Below are 21,485 nucleotides of genomic sequence, written 5' to 3'. Positions count from 1 at the left end.
GCACACACACAATTAAAACAACAGTGTAATTTCTCATTAACGGGGAAAAATTTACATTTCATAAGGAAGAAACCTCAAGTGTGGTACCCCAAATATATTTAGTGCCACTGATAATTTAAGAGTTTGTTTTTTTTATTTCCACATTTCATTGTTTAAGCCAGCTGCAGATGAATTTGGCTGGATGCCCATAAGTGAGAGAAAAAAGAAAATCACAGTTTAAAATATTTCCTTTATAATGACATTTTGTCGGCTGATTAATCTTTTCTGTTACACAGCTAAATAACACCATATGTTAGCTGTGAGTTTACTGCTATAAGATACAAGAGAGATCTACCTCATGATAAACGATTTGGATATTTTCTAGCTGAAAGTGAAAGAGGGGAAAAGTGCTGTAGGAATCTTGTTTCCAAAAATCATTTAGGTAGTTTGATTATATGATATATATCATAGAAATGAGTGTGTCTTCAGAGATCAGGGCAACACTTTATAAGTTAGCCCTTCTGAGTTAAACCCAGAGGGGAAAATACAACTTTTCTTTAAATCTATGTGGATTATGTTTTGGCAGAATGAGGCATTCTTTCCGACACTAGCTATTTGAAATTTAATTAAATGCTTATGATGTTTAAACAACAACAAAAATTCAAAATACATTTCTGTTTGATTGTGTGTTAAAGCCAAATGAAGCTTGAGAATGAATTCCACTATTTTATTCTCCACATACTTAAATGTAAAATACCAACAGTAAGAAAAACACTATAGCAAAAGAAAAAAAGATAGTAGATTAGAAATTATATTTTTCCAGTATTTTTTAATTTGATTCATTCAAGTGAAAATTAAGTATTGAGTGCCTACAGTGTGCCTACTATTTTATAGGTCTTAGGATACAACAATGGTAAAAAACAGATAAGACCTTTCTCTTATAGAAGTTATATTCTTGCTAGGGAAGGTATACTATAAAAGAATGAATAAATAAACAATAATTCTATCAATACAACATGATAGGATATTACTCAATAATTATTAATGACCTCACAATATATTAGTACCATAGGAATTTTAAATAATGGGAATGAAATATAAATACATTAAAAAACAAAAAGTAGGGATACAGAAGTGAAATAAAGTAATAGTTAATAGTAAACAAAATAATAGCCCAGGAAATTCCTTCTTCTATTCCACTCAACAGACATATGAGACAAATGAACTTATCTTTTCTCAGAGTCTTAGTTTAAAGCAACATGCCATGCTAGTGTATATGTATTGTGTACATAGATTTCATATAATCACATATATATAAATGTATAGAATATAAACATATAATACGTATTATTTATATATACTGTATCTATATAAATATTTAGTGGGGTCAATATAGGCATAACTCAGAGATATAATGAGTTTGGTTCCAGACCATGCCAATAAAGCAAATATTGCAATAAAGCAAGCCAAAGGAATTTTTGGATTCCCAGTGCCTAAAAAGTTCTATTTATACTGTAGTCTGTTAAGTGTGCAGGAGCATTATGTTAAAAAATATACATACCTTAATTAAAATATATATTATTGTTAAGAAATGCTAATCATTGGGGCACCTGGGTGGCTCAGTGGGTTAAGCCTCTGCCTTCAGCTCAGGTCCTGATCTCAGGGTCTTGGGATCGAGCCCCATATAGGGCTCCCTGCTCAGCAGGGAGTCTGCTTCCCCCCACCCCCTGCCTACCTCTCTGCCTACTTGTGATCTCTCTGTCAAATAAATAAAATCTTAAAAAAAAAAAAAAAAGAAAGGCTAACCATCATCTGAGCTTTCAGTAAGTTGTCATCTCTTTGCTGGTGGAGGGTCTTGCCTTGATGTTGATGGCTGCTGACTGATCAGGATGGTGGTGGTGGTGAAGGTTGGGTGGCAGGTTCTTAAAAGAACACAACAAATGGAGTATGCTGCATAGATCAGCTCTTCCCTTCATACATGATTTCTCTGTACCTTGTGGTGTTGTGTGATAGCACTTCATCTACAGTAGAACTTCTTTCAAAATTAGAGGCCATTATTTCAAATCCTGCTGTTTAATCCTTTGTTATCATATCAACTCCTTATCTGTTCAAGTGTTATCAGGAGATTGCAGCAATTGATCACTTCTTCAGTCTCCACTTCTAGTTCCCTTGCTATTTCTACCACATCTGCATTTACTTCCTGCCCTGAAGTCTGGAACCCCTCAAAATCATCCATGAGGGTTGGAATCAGCTTCTTCCAAACTTGTTAATGTTGACATTTTGACCTCTTCCCATGAATCACAAATGTTCTTAATGACATCTAGAATAGTGAGTCCTTTCCAGAAAGTTTACAATTCACTTTGCCCAGATCCATCAGAGGAATCACCATTTAAAACAGCTTTAGGGGCACCTGGGTGGCTCAGTGGGTTGAAGCCTCTGCCTTCAGCTCAGGTCATGATCCCAGGGTCCTGGGATCTCAGCAGGGAGCCTGCTTCCCCCCTCTCTCTCTGCCTGCTTGTCATCTCTGTCAAATAAATAAATAAAATCTTAAAAAAAACCCCAAACTTTAGCCTTATGAAATGTATTCTTTTTAAAGATTTATTTATTTATTTGGTGGGGGGAGGGACCGAGGATAGGGAGAGAGAACACTAAGCACACTCCATGTTGAGCAGGGGGGCCACCACAGGGATGGATCTCACAATTTTGAGATCACGATCTGAGCCAACACCCAGTCGGAACACCTAACTGACTGCACCACCCAGGCGGCCCATGAAATGTATTTCTTAATTAATAAAACCTGAAAGTTGAAATTATGTCTTGAACTATGGACTGAAGAATGGATATTGTGTAGCAGGCATGAAAGCAACATTATTCTCATTGCACATCTCCATCAGAGCTCTTGGGTGATCAGATGTACTATCAATGAGTAGTAAGATTTTGAAAGGAATCTTTTTTTCTCTGAGCAGCAAGTCTCAACAGTGGGCCTAAAATATTCAGTAAGCCATGTTGTAAACAGAAGCGCTGTCATCCTAGTTTTGTTCCATCTGAGCACAGAGTAGATTTAGCATAATTCCTAAAGACCTTAGGATTTTCATAACAGTACATGAACATTGGCTTTAACTTAAAGTCATCAGATGGAATAGCCCCTGCAGGAGAGTTAGCTTGTCCTTTGAACCTTTGAATCTAGGGTACTAACTTCTAACTACCAAGTCCTATGTGGCATCTTCTTATAACATAAGACTATTTTGTCTGCACTGGAAATCTCTTGTTTAGTGTAGCCACCTTCATTAAGTATCTTCATTGGATCTTCTGGGTAACATGCTGCAGTTTCTACATCGGTACTTGCTGCTTCACCCTGCACTTTAATGCTGTGCAGATGACTTCTGTCCTTAAACCTCACGAACCCTCTGCTAGTTTCAAATGTTTCTTTTTCAGTTTACTCACTTCTCTCAACTCTCACAGAATTGAAAGTGTTAGGGCCTTGCTCTGGATTAAGTTTTGCCTAGGGGAATGTTGTGGCTGATTTGATCTTCCATCTAGACCACGAAAACTTTCTCCATATCAGCAATAAGACTGTTTTTGCATTTTCTCATTCCTGTTTTTACCAGAGTAACACTTTTAACTTACTTCAAGAACTTCTCCTTTGCTTTCACAACTTGGCTAACTATTTGGTGCAAAAGGCCTAGCTTTCAGCCCATCTTGGCTTTCAACATGCTTTCCTTGCTAAGCTTAATCATTTCTAGTTTTTGATTTAAAGTGAGAGACATGGGACTGTTCCATTCTCTTGAACATTTAGAGGCCACTGTAGGGTTATTAATTGGCCTCATTTCAATATTGTGTCTCAGGGAATAGTGAGGCCCAGTTGGAGCGGGAGAGATGGGAACAGCTATTTGGTGGAGCAGTCAGAACACACACACCATTTATCAGTTAAGTTAGCTGTCTTATAAGGGCACAGTTCGTGGTGCCCCCAAATAATTACAATAGTGACATCCAAGATCACAGATTGCAAATCATCATCACAAATATAATAATAATAATGAAATTTTTGAAATACTGCATGAATTACCAAAATGTGACAGAGGGACACAAAGTGAGTAAACGCTGTTGGGAAAAAAACAAAACAAACAAAAAAAAAACAAAACACCAACAGACTTGCTTGATACAGGGTTTCCACAAATCTTTAATATTTAGGAAATGCAGTATCTGCAAAACACAATAAAACAAAGTGCAATAAAACAAGGTTTGCCTGGGTAATGCAAGAGGGAAGTTCGGACTACAGAGTAAACTGCCTAACTTGAAACTTGGTTTCGCTTTTTATCAGCTGATGCCCTTGGCTTCTTTAACTTCATAATAAGAGCACCTGCCTTATAGAATTGTGAGAATTAAATGAGACAATACAGGGTATGGCAGGTACATTCTAAAGCAGTCCCCAATGAATCATGCCCTGATAAAATTCCTTCCTCTTGAGTATGGGTGGAACTTCTGACATATTTCTAAGCAGGATATTATGGCAAAGATAATGGACTGTCATTCCCATGATTACATTTCCTAACATTACACTCTACCTTGTCAGAGTGTAGAGAAATAATCACCAAGTGGTCTTAAAGAGGCAAACAGCAGTATTGTGAACTGTATATGTAGTCACATGGTAGGGACCTATGTGTGGCCTCTAGGAATTGAGGGCAGCTTCTAGGTTATAGCCAGTAGGTATCCAGGTCCTAAGTCATATAGTTGTAAGGACATGAATACTTGCAACAGCCCAAGTGATGTTGGAAGCAGATTCTTCCCCAGTCAAATCTTCAGACAAAAATGCAGCCATGATGACATGTTGATTGCAACCTTGTAAACCCTCAACAGAGAGCCCTAGTTAAGCTGTGCCCAGACTTCTCATCCACAGAAATGATGGGACAACAAAGGTGTGTGTATAAGATACTAAGTTTGTTATAGTTTGTTATGAAGCAGAAGAAAACTGCTTTTACATGGAAAGGCCTTAGAATAATACCTTAAATGAATAAAGGGTTTAATAAATTATAGCTGTTTTTCTCACATATACCATGACCCAGGAATTAGGTTAGTTATTTTGAAAAAAAGATGGAGACAATATATTACCTACCTTCTTGGAGTCTTCTATCATTTACATTTACATTTACATTTAGAGAAATGTAAAGAGATGATGATGATGTAAAGCTGTAGCTTTAATGGAGGGAAGCATGGGATCCTCTGGAACTATCTAGAAATGGGACAGAACACAAGCTGAGGTGATCAAGGAAGGCTTTCCACAGAAGTTGATAGTGAAACTAAATTTTAAATGATGATTCTCTCTTCTATCACACATTTAATTATTTATCATGTATTTCCTCCACTAGAATGTAAGCTCCTTGAGGGCAAGGCTTTTTGTCTGAATTCCTAGTGCCTAGATGAATGCTTAGTACATAATAATTGCTTAACACGTATTTTGTAAATGAATGCATTAATCAATTCCAAGTGAGTCAAATGGGTAAACTTGGGGAGGGTCAAAAGGAAATTAAGAAAGAAGGAAATATTAGGAAGAAGTAGCATCTGTAAAATCTGGGTGATCAAAGAGGCACTGTTACAGTAGCCATCAAGTCCTTTTTTCTCACAAATTTTTCTTCCTGGAGGGACAAAATACTACACTGTAGTCAATTCCTGGATGCTTATTCACATCTGCAGACAAATGTGCAGTGAAGTTTTGATGTATTTCTACCCTCACTCACAACATGTCATATATTACTAGATGACAGGAATTGCCTTGGATGGTTATTATAATTTTTGAGAGCAATAAAATTATATTTATATTCCCTAGAAACATTAAAAATCTCTGCAATTTAGGGGATTCACATGGACATTAGGTTAGTTATAGGACTCCTCAAGGATAAACTCTAGACATTTTATGATATTCAGCATAAAAAATAAACACTGAAAGATCTAAAATTTTTTTCTCTTAGTTATCACTTCCTTTTTCCATCTATCTGTCATGTACCATTAAGCTAATAGACCAATACAAGTATTGCATACTACCTACATTGTCAAGAAGGGTAAAAGTTAAAAGCGTAAATGTAATTTCCTGGGTCTGTTTACCAGAAAAGAAATAATGAGGCATAATATTACTGTGTTAAGTATAGCATGAGGTTAAAACATACAACATTAAACTCACACTATTTTTCCAATTCAATTAAGCAATCAATGTGTGTTATTTAAATTTTACTCTACCTCCAAAATTCAGGATGTCTTTGGACTGTACCCTATATTAGAATATTTTTTTAAAAAGATTTTATTTATTTATTTGACAGACAGAGAATACAAGTAGGCAGAGAGGCAGGCAGAGAGAGAGGGGGAAGCAGGCTTCCTGCTGAACAGAGAGCCCGATGCAGGACTCGATCCCAGGACCCCTGATATCATGACCTGAGACGAAGGCAGAGGCTTAACCCACTGAGCCACCCAGGCGCCCCGTAGAATATTGAAGTCCTTCTAGGTTACAGATATGCTGTTACTCCAAAAACACTTCTTTAAATCAATAATTTATTCTAGTGGTGAGAAGTTATCCCAAATCTCTTACTTCAAACCTTTGCACCTAACATGAGTGTTAAAAAGAATTGCAGACCCATTGCCTAAATCAAACAGTGACAAATCTAAAACTGCTTGGCGAGATCAATAAAAAGTTATCACATAAGTATATTCTGAATGGAAATTATATGTTTTTTACAATAGGGATCTGGGAGTCCTACTTGAAACAATGAGTATATTTTTAAAATCAGAATTAAGTCATGTTTTAATCTCACTCAACATAGGTTTAATCAGCAATGCATAAAGTATAAGTATCATTTTGAATACTATATTGTGTAAATTTTATTGTATGAGATACAAATTGAAAATTATCTTATTTAGAAATATTCAATAAGGGCTACATTGTAGTTAAACTTAATTAAATTTTGACCCAACAACAAAATAACTCACATTAAAAAATAGATATATCTTCAAACATAAAGTATTTTTTATTATCATTGCTATTATGGCTGCTACTTTTATTCATAGTATAAAGTTTTAATTTTCTCCATCTCAGAACTCTGACTAGGCATTTTTGTACACACTAAGAAAGGATAAGCTTTCCAGCTCTGATTCTGCCATCCATTTTATCTTCACTCTTCAGATCACCAAGTGGAAGGAAAGACATGGAAATCCAAACAGCCATTATGATATTAACATCTGAAGTACATGAGCTGCTTTCAGCGATGGTCATCTGCCTATCTGAGAGGGAAGAACCCTGATTTGTGGCATTTGCTGATTTCCAGAGTGTATACTCACACCATGGCTAACTTCAAGCTACCAAAATGTTTGATAATTGTTGGCAACATTTTTGAATATTTAACAGTTTTGTGACTTGTGAGTCAGTAGGAGCTTGCAGGAGCTGGATGCAGCACACTAATATGTAACTAAATATTTGGTGAGAGTTTGGAATTTCCAAACAGTAAAGTGTGGGAAGACAGTAGCAGATCATGAGTAAAAATAAGTTTGAGCAAACTCATTAAAGAGGCTATTTGTCATATCAACAAAAAAATAGGAGCATTTGCTTGGAAAAAAAAAAAAAAGCTATCAAAGGATTCAAAAAGATAAGTGACCAGGTCAGATTTGCTAACTAGAAAGAACATTTTGACAGTTGTGTGGAATATAGATTAAAAAAAATATATGAGTCTAGGGGCAGATAAACCATTTAAGTGTCTTTAAGACATGGTGGAACAAAAGACTAATTTAAAAATCCAACTAGAGAAGTGCAATGGAGAAAAATCATCCAAAATTACTTTTCAACACTCACAGCTTCATAGATTCAATGCCTCTTGGCATTTTGGAGTTCCTCTTTCTTCTTTCCCTGCCACTTAGCTATCTACTATTTCTGCTTATAAAATACCTTGAAAATGGGAAAAACTCAAGAGAGATAGGATGATTTAAATATAGTGACAAGGGATTTTAATAATCAGTAAAGACATAATTGATGAGGAAGGAAATGCTATCTTAAAAGATCTCATTCACCTCCACTGAAGGTGTCAGTGGAGTCTGGACACTGACCTTTTCAGTGTCAGCTCCAGGAAGATGCAACAATCTATGCATTGGATTAGGTCGGAGTTTGAATTCCAGATCCCAGAGTTTTTACTGATAGTAAATCATCATCTCACTTAAAAAAGAATGGAGTCAGAATTCCAATTAGGAAAGCCACTCACTAGAGGTGTCATTCAGTGGCAGAAATGGTCAGAAGAAAAAGCAGTTTGTAAAACCAGACAGATGGTAAGACAAGCAACATAAACTGACTTAATGCACATATGTTTGGTAATCGACCTCAGGGTTTAAGTTAAATCCTGTTAGGTCTGTTTTCAGTATCTGAGTTGTGTCTGATTAAGGCTATGTGCTACAAGATAGTCCAAGTAACACCGATTCAGAAATTTTTTTTTTAATTAAAAAAAATTTTTTTAAATTATTTTTTATAAACATATAATATATTTTTATCCCCAGGGTTACAGGTCTGTGAATCACCAGGTTTACACACTTCACAGCACTCACCATAACACATACCCTCCCCAATGTCCATAACCCCACCTCCTTTCTCCCAATCCCCCTCCCCACAGCAACCCTCAGTTTGTTTTGTGAGATTAAGAGTCACTTGTGGTTTGTCTCCCTCCCAATCCCATCTTTTTTCATTTATTCTTCTCCTACCCCCTTAACCCCCCATGTTGCATCTCCACTTCCTCATATCAGGGAGATCATATGAAGCTAGAACTCAATCACAAGAGGAAATCTGGAAAGAACCCAAATACATGGAGACTAAACAGCATCCTTATTAAGAATGAATGGGTCAAGAGAGGAGTCAAGATGGCGGAGAAGTAGCAGGCTGAGACTACTTCGGGTAGCAGGAGATCAGCTAAAGAGCTTATCTAAAGATTGCAAACACCTACAAATCCAACGGGAGATTGAAGAGAAGAAGAACAGCAATTCCAGAAACAGAAAATCAACCACTTTCTGCAAGGTAGGACTGGCGGAGAAGTGAATCCAAAGCGACGGGAAGATAGACCGCGGGGGGAGGGGCTGGCTCCCGGCTAGCGGCGGAGCAACGAAGCAAAATCAGGACTGTTCCGCTGAGGGACATCACTCCAGAGGCTTAACTGGAAGCCCAGGCGGGGTCAGCGCGGCCTCAGGTCCCGCAGGGTCGCAGAAGGATCAGGGGTGTCTGAGTGTCGCAGAGCTTACCGGTATTAGAACGGGGAAGCCGGCTGCAGAGACAGAGCCGAGGAGTGACTCTCAGCTCGGGGTTGCCTTGAACCGGTCGCAGGCTCGGTCAGCTCGGACCGCGGCCGGAGGCCAGGGTGGCGGGAGTCATTGGGCGCTGTTCTCTGAGGGCGCACTGAGGAGTGGGGCCCTGGGCTCTCGGCTCCTCCGGGCCGGAGACCGGGAGGCCGCCATCTTCATTCCCGTCCTCCGGAACTCTACGGAAAGCGCTCAGGGAACAAAAGCTCCCGAAAGCGAACCCAAGCGGATGACTCAGCGCGGCCCCGGGTAAGGGCGGTGCAACTCCGCCTGGGGCAAAGACGCTTGAGAATCACTACAACAGGCCCCTCCCCCAGAAGATCAATGGGAAACCCAGCCAGGACCAAGTTCACCTACCAAGGAGAGCGGGCGGAATTCCAGAGGAGAAGAAAGCAAAGCACGGAACTCATGGCTTTCTCCCCATGATTTTTTAGCCTTGCAGTTAATTTAATTTTTTTTTCTTTTTCAATTTTTTTTTCTTTTTCTCTTCTTCTGCTGAATTTTTTTTAACTTTTACCGTTTTCTTTTTTAACGTTTTTTAAATAGTTTATCTAATATATATATTTTTTTCCTCTTTTTATATTTTTTCTTTATCGGCTTTCTTTTTTTTAATAGTTTCTTTGTTTTTTTTTTCTTTCTGAACCACTTTTTATCCCCTTTCTCCCCCCTCACAATTCGGGATCTCTTCTGATTTGGCTAAAGCATATTTTCCTGGGGTTGTTGCCACCCTTTTAGTATTTTACTTGCTCCTTCATAAACTCTTATCTGGACAAAATGACAAGGCGGAAAAATTCACAACAAAAAAAAGAACAAGAGGCAGTACCAAAGGCTAGGGACCTAATCAATACAGACATTGGTAATATGTCAGATCTAGAGTTCAGAATGACGATTCTCAAGGTTCTAGCTGGGCTTGAAAAAGGCATGGAAGATACTAAAGCAACCCTCTCAGGAGATATAAAAGCCCTTTCTGGAGAAATAAAAGAACTAAAATCCAACAGAGTTGAAATCAAAAAAGCTATTAATGAGGTGCAATAAAAAATGGAGGCTCTCACTGCTAGGATAAATGAGGCAGAAGAAAGAATTAGCGATATAGAAGACCAAATGACAGAGCATAAAGAAGCTGAGCAAAAGAGGGACAAAAAGCTACTGGACCACGAGGGGAGAATTCGAGAGATAAGTGACACCATAAGACGAAACAACATTAGAATAATTGGGATTCCAGAAGAAGAGGAAACAGAGAGGGGAGCAGAAGGTATATTGGAGAGAAATATTGGAGAGAATTTCCCCAATATGGCAAAGGGAACAAGCATCAAAATCCAGGAGGTTCAGAGAACCCCCCTCAAAATCAATAAGAATAGGTCCACACCCCGTCACCTAATAGTAAAATTGACAAGTCTTAGTGACAAAGAAAAGATTCTGAAAGCAGCCCGGGAAAAGAAGTCTGTAACGTACAATGGTAAAAATATTAGATTGGCAGCAGACTTATCTACAGAGACCTGGCAGGCCAGAAAGAGCTGGCATGATATATTCAGAGTACTAAATGAGAAAAACATCCAGCCAAGAATACTATATCCAGCTAGGCTATCATTGAAAATAGAAGGAGAGATTAAAAGCTTCCAGGACAAACAAAAACTGAAAGAATTTGCAAATACCAAACCAGCTCTACAGGAAATATGGAAAGGGGTCCTCTAAGCAAAGAGAGACCCTAAAAGTAGTAGATCAGAAAGAAACAGAGACAATATACAATAACAGTCACCTTACAGGCAATACAATGGCACTAAATTCATATCTCTCAATACTTACCCTGAATGTTAATGGGGTAAATGCCCCAATCAAAAGACACAGGGTAGCAGAATGGATAAAAAAACAAAAACCATCTATATGTTGCCTACAAGAAACTCATCTTAAACCCGAAGACACCTCCAGGTTTAAAGTGAGGGGATGGAAAAGAATTTACCATGCTAATGGACATCAGAAGAAAGCAGGAGTGGCAATCCTTATATCAGATCAATTAAATTTTAAGCCAAAGACTATAATAAGAGATGAGGAAGGACACTATATCATACTCAAAGGAACTGTCCAACAAGAAGATCAATTTTAAATATCTATGCCCCTAACGTGGGAGCAGCCAACTATATAAACCAATTAATAACAAAATCAAAGAAACACATCGACAAGAATACAATAATAGTAGGGGATTTTAACACTCCCCTCACTGAAATGGACAGATCATCCAAGCAAAAGATCAACAAGGAAATCAAGGCCTTAAATGACACACTGGACCAGATGGACATCACAGATATATTCAGAACATTTCATCCCAAAGCAACAGAATACACATTCTTCTCTAGTGCACATGGAACATTCTCCAGAATAGATCACATTCTTGGTCCTAAATCAAGTCTCAACCAGTATCAAAAGATTGGGATCATTCCCTGCATATTTTCAGACCACAATGCTCTAAAGCTAGAACTCAATCACAAGAGGAAATTTGAAAAGAACCCAAATACATGGAGACTAAACAGCATCCTTCTAAAGAATGAATGGGTCAACCAGGAAATTAAAGAAGAATTGAAAAAATTTATGGAAACAAATGATAATGAAAACACAACGGTTCAGAATCTGTGGGACACAACAAAGGCAGTCCTGAAAGGAAAATATATAGCGGTACAAGCCTTTCTCAAGAAACAAGAAAGGTCTCAGGTACACAACCTAACCCTACACCTAAAGGAGCTGGAGAAAGAACAAGAAAGAAACCCTAAACCCAGCAGGAGAAGAGAAATCATAAAGATCAGAGCAGAAATCAATGAAATAGAAACCAAAAAAAACAATAGAACAAATCAACGAAACTAGGAGCTGGTTCTTTGAAAGAATTAATAAGATTGATAAACCCCTGGCCAGACTTATCAAAAAGAAAAGAGAAAGGACCCAAATAAATAAAATCATGAATGAAAGAGGAGAGATCACAACGAACACCAAAGAAATACAGACAATTATAAGAACATACTATGAGCAACTCTACGCCAACAAATTTGACAATCTGGAAGAAATGGATGCATTCCTAGAGACATATAAACTACCACAACTGAACCAGGAAGAAATAGAAAGCCTGAACAGACCCATAACCAGTAAGGAGATTGAAACAGTCATCAAAAATCTCCAAACAAACAAAAGCCCAGGGCCAGACGGCTTCCCGGGGGAATTCTACCAAACATTTAAAGAAGAACTAATTCCTATTCTCCTGAAACTGTTCCAAAAAATAGAAATAGAAGGAAAACTTCCAAACTCATTGTATGAGGCCAGCATCACCTTGGTCCCAAAACCAGACAAGGATCCCAACAAAAAAGAGAACTACAGACCAATATCCTTGATGAACACAGATGCAAAAATTCTCGCCAAAATACTAGCCAATAGGATTCAACAGTACATTAAAAGGATTATTCACCAAGACCAAGTGGGATTTATTCCAGGGCTGCAAGGCTGGTTCAACATCCGCAAATCAATCAATGTGATACAACACATTAATAAAAGAAAGAACAAGAACCATATGATACTCTCCATAGATGCTGAAAAAGCATTTGACAAAGTACAGCATCCCTTCCTGATCAAAACTCTTCAAAGTGTAGGGATAGACGGCACATACCTCAATATTATCAAAGCCATCTATTTGATATTTGCCACCGCAAATATCATTCTCAATGGAGAAAAACTGAAAGCTTTTCCGCTAAGGTCAGGAACACGGCAGGGATGTCCGTTATCACCACTGCTATTCAACATAGTACTAGAAGTCCTAGCCTCAGCAATCAGACAACAAAAGGAAATTAAAGGCATCCAAATCGGCAAAGAAGAAGTCAAACTATCACTCTTCGCAGATGATATGATACTCTATGTGGAAAACCCAAAAGACTCCACTCCAAAACTGCTAGAACTTGTACAGGAATTCAGTAAAGTGTCAGGATATAAAATCAATGCACAGAAATCAGTTGCATTTCTCTACACCAACAACAAGACAGAAGAAAGAGAAATTAAGGAGTCCATCCCATTTACAATTGCACCCAAAACTATAAGATACCTAGGAATAAACCTAACCAAAGAGACTAAGAATCTATACTCAGAAAACTATAAAGTACTCATGAAAGAAATTGAGGAAGACACAAAGAAATGGAAAAATTTTCCATGCTCCTGGATTGGAAGAATAAATATTGTGAAAATGTCTATGCTACCTAAAGCAATCTACACATTTTTGCAATTCCTATCAAAGTACCATCCATTTTTTTCAAAGAAATGGAACAAATAATCCTCAAATTTATATGGAACCAGAAAAGACCTCGAATAGCCAAAGGAATATTGAAAAAGAAAGCCAAAGTTGGTGGCATCACAATTCCGGACTTCAAGCTCTATTACAAAGCTGTCATCATCAAGACAGCATGGTACTGGCACAAAAACAGACACATAGATCAATGGAACAGAATAGCGAGCCCAGAAATGGACCCTCAACTCTATGGTCAACTCATCTTCGACAAAGCAGGAAAGAATGTCCAATGGAACAAAGACAGCCTCTTCAATAAATGGTGTTGGGAAAATTGGACAGCCACATGCAGAAAAATGAAATTGGATCATTTCCTTATACCACACACGAAAATAGACTCAAGATGGATGAAGGATCTCAATGTGAGAAAGGAATCCATCAAAATCCTCGAGGAGAACACAGGCAGCAACCTCTTCGACGTCAGCCGCAGCAACATCTTCCTAGGAACATCACCAAAGACAAGGGAAGCAAGGGCAAAAATGAACTTTTGGGATTTTATCAAGATCAAAAGCTTTTGCACAGCAAAGGAAACAGTTAAAAAAACCAAAAGACAACTGACAGAATGGGAGAAGATATTTGCAAATGACATATCAGATAAAGGGCTAGTATCCAAAATCTATAAAGAACTTAGCAAACTCAACACCCAAAGAACAAATAATCCAATCAAGAAATGGGCAGAGGACATGAACAGACGTTTCTGCAAAGAAGACATCCAGATGGCCAACAGACACATGAAAAAGTGCTCCATATCACTCGGCATCAGGGAAATACAAATCAAAACCACCATGAGATATCACCTCACACCAGTCAGAATGGCTAAAATTAACAAGTCAGGAAATGACAGATGCTGGCGAGGATGCGGAGAAAGGGGAACCCTCTTACACTGTTGGTGGGAATGCAAGCTGGTGCAACCCCTCTGGAAAACAGCATGGAGGTTCCTCAAAATGTTGAAAATAGAACTACCCTATGACCCTGCAATTGCACTGCTGGGTATTTACCCTAAAGATACAAACATAGTGATCCGAAGGGGCACATGCACCCGAATGTTTATAGCAGCAATGTCTACAATAGCCAAACTATGGAAAGAACCTAGATGTCCATCTACAGACGAATGGATAAAGAAGATGTGGTATATATACACAATGGAATACTATGCAGCCATCAAAAGAAATGAAATCTTGCCATTTGCGACGACGTGGATGGAACTAGAGGGTATCATGCTTAGCGAAATAAGTCAATCGGAGAAAGACAACTATCATATGATCTCCCTGATATGAGGGAGAGGAGATGCAACATGGGGGGTTGAGGGGGTAGGAGAAGAGTAAATGAAACAAGATGGGATTGGGAGGGAGACAAACCATAAGTGACTCTTAATCTCACAAAACAAACTGAGGGTTGATTGGGGGAGGGGGTTGGGAGAGGGGGTGGGGTTATGGATATTGGGGAGGGTATGTGCTATGGTGAGTGTTGTGAAGTGTGTAAACCTGGCGATTCGCTGACCTGTACCCCGGGGATAAAAATATATGTTTATAAAGCTGTTAAAAAAAAAAAGAAAAAGAAAAAAGAAAGGATGAATACCCAAGTTTTGTAGCAACATAGACGGGACTGGAAGAGATTATGCTGAGTGAAATAAGTCAAGGAGAGAGAACAATTATCATATGGTTTCACTTATTTGTGGAGCATAACAAATAGCATGGAGGACAAGGGGAGATGGAGAGGAGAAGGGAGTTGAGGGAAATTGGAAGGGGAGGTGAACCATGAGAGACTATGGACTCTGAAAAACGATCTGAGAATTTTGAAGGGGTGGGGGGTGGGAGGTTGGGGGCACCAGGTGGTGGGTATTGTAGAGGGCACAGATTGCATGGAGCACTGGGTGTGGTGCAAAAACAATGAATACTGTTATGCTGAAAAAATTAAAAAATTAAAAAAAAAAAAGAATGAATGGGTCAAAAAAAAAAAAGAATGAATGGGTCAACCAAGAAATTAAAGAAGAATTGAAAAAATTCATGGAAACAAATGATAATGAAAACACAATATTTCAAAACCTGTGGGACACAACAAAGGCAGTCTTGAGAGGAAAATATATAGCGGTACAAGCCTTTCTCAAGAAACAAGAAAGGTCTCAGGTACGCAACCTAACCCTACACCTAAAGGAGCTGGAGAAAGAACAAGAAAGAAACCCTAAACCCAGCAGGAGAAGAGAAATCATAAGGATCAGAGCAGAAATCAATGAAATAGAAACCAAAAAAACAATAGAACAAATCAACGAAACTAGGAGCTGGTTCTTTGAAAGAATTAATAAGATCGATAAACCCCTGGCCAGACTTATGAAAAAGAAAAGAGAAAGGACCCAAATAAATAAAATCATGAATGAAAGAGGAGAGATCACAACTAACACCAAAGAAATACAGACAATTATAAGAACATACTATGAGCAACTCTACGCCAACAAATTTGACAATCTGGAAGAAATGGATGCATTCCTAGAGATATAAACTACCACAACTGAACCAGGAAGAAATAGAAAACCTGAACAGACCCATAACCAGTAAGGAGATTGAAACAGTCATCAAGAATCTCCAAACAAACAAAAGCCCAGGGCCAGAAGGCTTCCCGGGGGAATTCTACCAAACATTTAAAGAAGAACTAATTCCTATTCTCCTGAAACTGTTCCAAAAACCAGAAATGGAAGGAAAACTTCCAAACTCATTTATGAGGCCAGCATCATCTTGATCCTAAAACCAGACAAGGATCCCTTCAGAAATTTTTAAACCCAGAGACAGAGAGCTAGACTGATCAGTATAATACCACCCTTGATAAAAGAAAATTTTTACTTTAAGAGTACACACTTCTTACTGAAACTTTTTCCATTATAGGATCAAATTACTTGCAAGGTCTTCACAAATGTAGATCAGCAGATGAAGAGAAAAAGTTTTGGTGATTACTTGTGTTTTGAAAAGAATCACTGGAAATTATTCCACATAAGTAGAGAAGTATCATTCATCAGAAATTTTAGGATGTATATATTTTTTATATTTCCAAAGAGGATTTTTAAAAGAAATATGTTTTACCATGATATACAGAGTTTTTAATTATTAGGAAAATCTTATATTCATGAGCACCAGTGAATATATCAACATTATATAGTGTATGAAAAGGAGGAAATTTTCAAATGATTTCAAATCTCTGCTGGATAATAAAAGTGTCAGTTGATAGTTAGAATGATTTAAATATGAATGGATTCCAGAGTATTTTCAGAGTAACATTAAAGTTAAAATCTACCAATCACAGATTATACTTTCTGATTAATATAAATGAGAAATTTAAAAATAGAATTTATATACACTATAAAATGTAGCAGAGAAACTGAAAAAAGATGGCTGAATCTTTATGCCTTTTCATTTAATATTCAGGACATTGACAATCTATAACAATATAATAATTAGAATACTGTTAAATACTTGCTGAAAGATCTTATGTTCTAGATAGATGAGTATCATTTTGACTAGATGGAGTGTGTCAGGTAATTCTGTATGGTGATCACTATGTAAGTGATCACTATAATTTTGGATTATGAAAAAATATTTCATAAGTTAGAATGAATAATTACAGTGGAGAAGCATTAGAAAAACAGCTAAATGATACTCAATGTCATTTTAAGTTGACACATATATATATGCATATATATATATATATATATATATATATATATATATGGAGAGAGAGTGAGAGAGAGAGAATTTACTATGTACCATGCATGAAGTACAAAGTTCTAGCATTTGTAGATGAATAAGTAAACAATCTGGTTCCCAATGTTGTAAATCTCATGTTAGTAGAAACAAACAGGAGAAAAAAAATCAGTAATGTGAAAGGGCTCTCTATAGTACAAAAAGCTTTGAGCTTGAGTGAGAGGAATAGTTCAATATGATTTTTGCACAGTGTAGGGAAAGTAAGTGCAAGAAAATGCAATATTAACACTAGTTACAGATTTATGGCTTTTTCTCCTTTTATACTGTGTAGTTTACCTATCTGTAACTGAAACATGGGAGTAAATTCACTTCAATCTTAAACAGTATTTTTCAGAGAATCTTTCCTTAACCTGATAAGACTTGCTTAAATTTATTTGCAACAAAACATCATAGTACTTTGTACTGTTTCTTTTCTTTGAAGCATAGATCACATATTTAATTACTGGGAAAATACCAATATTTTTATTAATTTAGTGTGATTAAAAATTAATTTACTAATTCAAAGATGGAACCAAGAATGTGTTCATTCCTTTTGGGTTGGTACTTACTTGAAGAACAGAGACACAACATCTCTAGGACAAGAAAACCTCAGAGATTTAATGCCATCTCCTGCATATCCCTCTTACACTAAGACCTAAAAGGAAAATCTAGAGGAGAGAAAGGGCCACTGGTATTCTTCACAGCTCTAGACTCCATATATGGCACAAACTGATGGTGAAAGGGCAGATGTCCTCTAAGCAGCTAATACCAGACGAGTGGTTAGGCTTCCTCATCTGGTCAGGGCAGGTTCCAGCTGATATGACAATAAAAGGACATTTGGTGCATCTAAATCTCAGTGTCCCAGAGAGAGACAAGAGGGTTTTTTATTTCTATTAAGCCTTTTATTTGAATCTTTATGTGACAGTAACTCTATGTAATAGTCATTCCTTAAAATTACAGATTAAAAGCAAACACACTCTCCTAATTCAAACAGCACTTGTGCAAAAAAACAAAAATCAAGTGATCATATTAAAATAATGGCATAAATTCATTCATGATTTAAATATTCATGATTGAAGATTTATAATCTTCAACTAATTACAGGGATAATTATGTGTCCATAGTAAGAAAAGATATTACAAGATGGCATTTTCTTGGAGGGCCCCAACCCCCCCCCCCAGAATATTTCCTAGGGTTCCTAACAATATATACATATTTTCTTGCCTTTTATGTAATCTTTAATCCCAATACTCTGTTTCACCCAAGTATTCCCCTTCCTCATTTAAAGAGACAATGATTTTGTCTTCATTGTCTTTGGGGATGGGGTAAGTGCTAGTATCTTCCAATTCCTTAATTTCTTTCTATTATTAATTTCTAGAAGCTCAAACTAAAGAAAATTTTAAAAATTAATCAATCAGTCAAACAAACATGGGAGGTTAAAGCATAGAAGGAAAATGGATATTAATCAGGGAAAAAAAATGGGAAGAATTTTTCCAAACTAGAAAAAGATACAAATACATTACTGTTTTTCCCATCCTAGAATAGATATTTATATATCTTTCACAGGTATGATCTTGTCCACTGAGATCCATACATGCTACATAACATATATTCTTTTTTTTTTAAGATTTTATTTATTCATTTGACATACAAAGATCACAAGTAGGCAGAGAGGCAGGCAGAGAGAGAGGGAGGAAGCAGGCTCCCTGCCGAGCAGAGAGCCCGATGCGGGGCTCGATCCCAGGACCCTGAGACCATGACCTGAGCCTAAGGCAGAGGCTTAACCCACTGAGCCACCCAGGCACCCCAACATATATTCTTTTTATTTAATATATTGACTATGATATACAATGTAAAATATAGACTACATGCTCTACAGGTAGATATTTTTATATATCTAGTATCTATCATATTCTTTGGCTCATGATATGTGTTCAGTGGTATCAGCTGAATGAATGACAGGTTCTCCTTGTTTTTATGGGTAATAAATATAATCACAAATGGATAAAGATATTGGGGCACCTGGATGGTTCAGTCAGTTAAGAGTCTGACTCTTGATTTTGGCTCAGGTCATGATCTCAGGGTTCATGGGATGGAGACCAGCATTGGGGTCCACACTGAACAGGGAGCCTGCTTGGGATTCTCTCTCTGCTCCCTCTACCCCTCCTTGCTCACTCTCTCACTCTCTCTCTTAAAAAAAAAAAAAAGATAAAGATATTAATTTGGAGCTTGTCCAGCAACATGGCAAAAGTGCTATATAACTTAAAATGTATATCATGTTCATAAGTATAAAAAACCTATTTGACTTATAGAGTCAGGGCAACTCCATCAAAATTTCTAACAGAATTCAAGAAACTTGACATGCTGAATCTAAAATTATGAAAAAGTAGCAAAGGTTCAAGAATAGTTAAAACATAACCGAAGAAGACCATGTGGGGAGTGCTGCAATTTTCTCTACAATACAAAATGCTTATTTAAAGCTTTAGTAACTATTACATTGAAGTATTGTCACAGGGATGAACCATGGAGCAGAATACAGTGCTATGAAACTGATCCACACATATACTGGCATCATTATCAATACACAACAGATCAATGGAGATTGGATAATTCAAAATAAATCTTGGGGATGTCAGAGTTTTCATATGATTTTTATGGTATACATATTATATGTGTATATATGTGTACACACACACAAACATGTTTTTTACCTCACAATGTTTAAAAGTCAATTCTATATTGAATATGATATTAAAATAATATGAATAAAATTACAATATAAAAATTATATAACATGGGGTTGTGAATAATCCAGGAATCAACAAGAACTCAGGGTTCTTCCAAATGGGTCCATTTTTACCTTAGGGTATGACAATAGTCCTATGTTCCAAAATGGCGGATAGAATTTCTTTCAGCATCTCTGCTTTCCAAGCAACAGGTGAAAAAAGCTTGCATTCCCTCACAGGAAGTACCCGATATCACATCCATTTGTGGTTTGGTGGCCAAAATCTAGGCCCATGGCTACATGTTTAAGGAAGTGTAAATTATTATTATTACATAGTAATTAAAGTTGCAAAAATTGCTAATTTGCAAAAAAAATATTTCACTGATTTTTATTATATTTTTTATTTTTTTAGAAAAACATATTATTTTTCTCCTGTAATAGGTTAATGCAGTAAATTAGATTAAGAGTTTGTTCACATTAAAGTATCTCAGATTTCTGGAATACAACAATGTATCCAAGATACCTTGCCTTTTTTTTTTTTTTTTTTTTTTTCCTAATACATTGCTGGGTTTGGATCCTTGTATTTTCTTTGGAAATTTTTGCATTTATATTTATAAGTGAAAGTAGCCTGTAATTTTCTGTTATCTAGACTTTTTTTAAGTTTGACTAGCAGGGTTATACTAAACTCACAGAATGAATTATAGATTTTTTTCTTTTTCCATTCTAAAAGATTTTATTCACATTGGAATCATCTGTTTCTCAAAAATTTGATTAAGCTCCCTTATAAAACTCTCTGGTTCTGGGGGTATCTTGGTGGCTCCATTGGTTAAGCAACTGTGTTTGGCTCAGGTCACTATCCCAGGGTTCTGGGATTGAGCCTCTCATTAGGCTCTCTGCTCAGTGGGAAGCCTGTTTCTCCCTCTGCCACTCCCCCTGCTTGTACTCTCCTGCTCTTTCTCTGTCAAATAAGTAAATAAAATCTTAAAAAACAAAACAAAAACAAAAACAAAACTCTGGTTCTGATCTTTTTTAGCTGGGGTTTCAACCAAATTCAATGTCTATAATGATTTGAAAAAAAAAGGCTAGAAATTAAAATTTAATTAATTAACTTAATTAATTAAATTAAGATTTAACCCATTAAGATTTAGGTTAAACACTACATCAAAAACTAATGAGGTAGTACATGTTGGCTAACTTAACATAGAAACAAACAAACAAACAGCCTGGGGGAGAACCCTGGGTGAGGGGCAGATTTAGATTCTCCATTCTTTCCCCTGAGATTGCATAGTTACAGACAGACTATGGTGGAAGTTTGCAGCCCAGGACAGTTTCCATCCTTATTACTAGAACACCTATTCTTGGATTCCCCACATAAGAAATCCAACTACTATAAAGCTGCTATGCTGCAAAGACCATAGGTAGGTGCTTCAGT

The sequence above is a fragment of the Lutra lutra genome, chromosome 13, assembly GCF_902655055.1.
Source record: "Lutra lutra chromosome 13, mLutLut1.2, whole genome shotgun sequence".
Taxonomy (NCBI): Eukaryota; Metazoa; Chordata; class Mammalia; order Carnivora; family Mustelidae; genus Lutra; species Lutra lutra.
Note: the sequence above shows the minus strand (reverse complement) of the source record.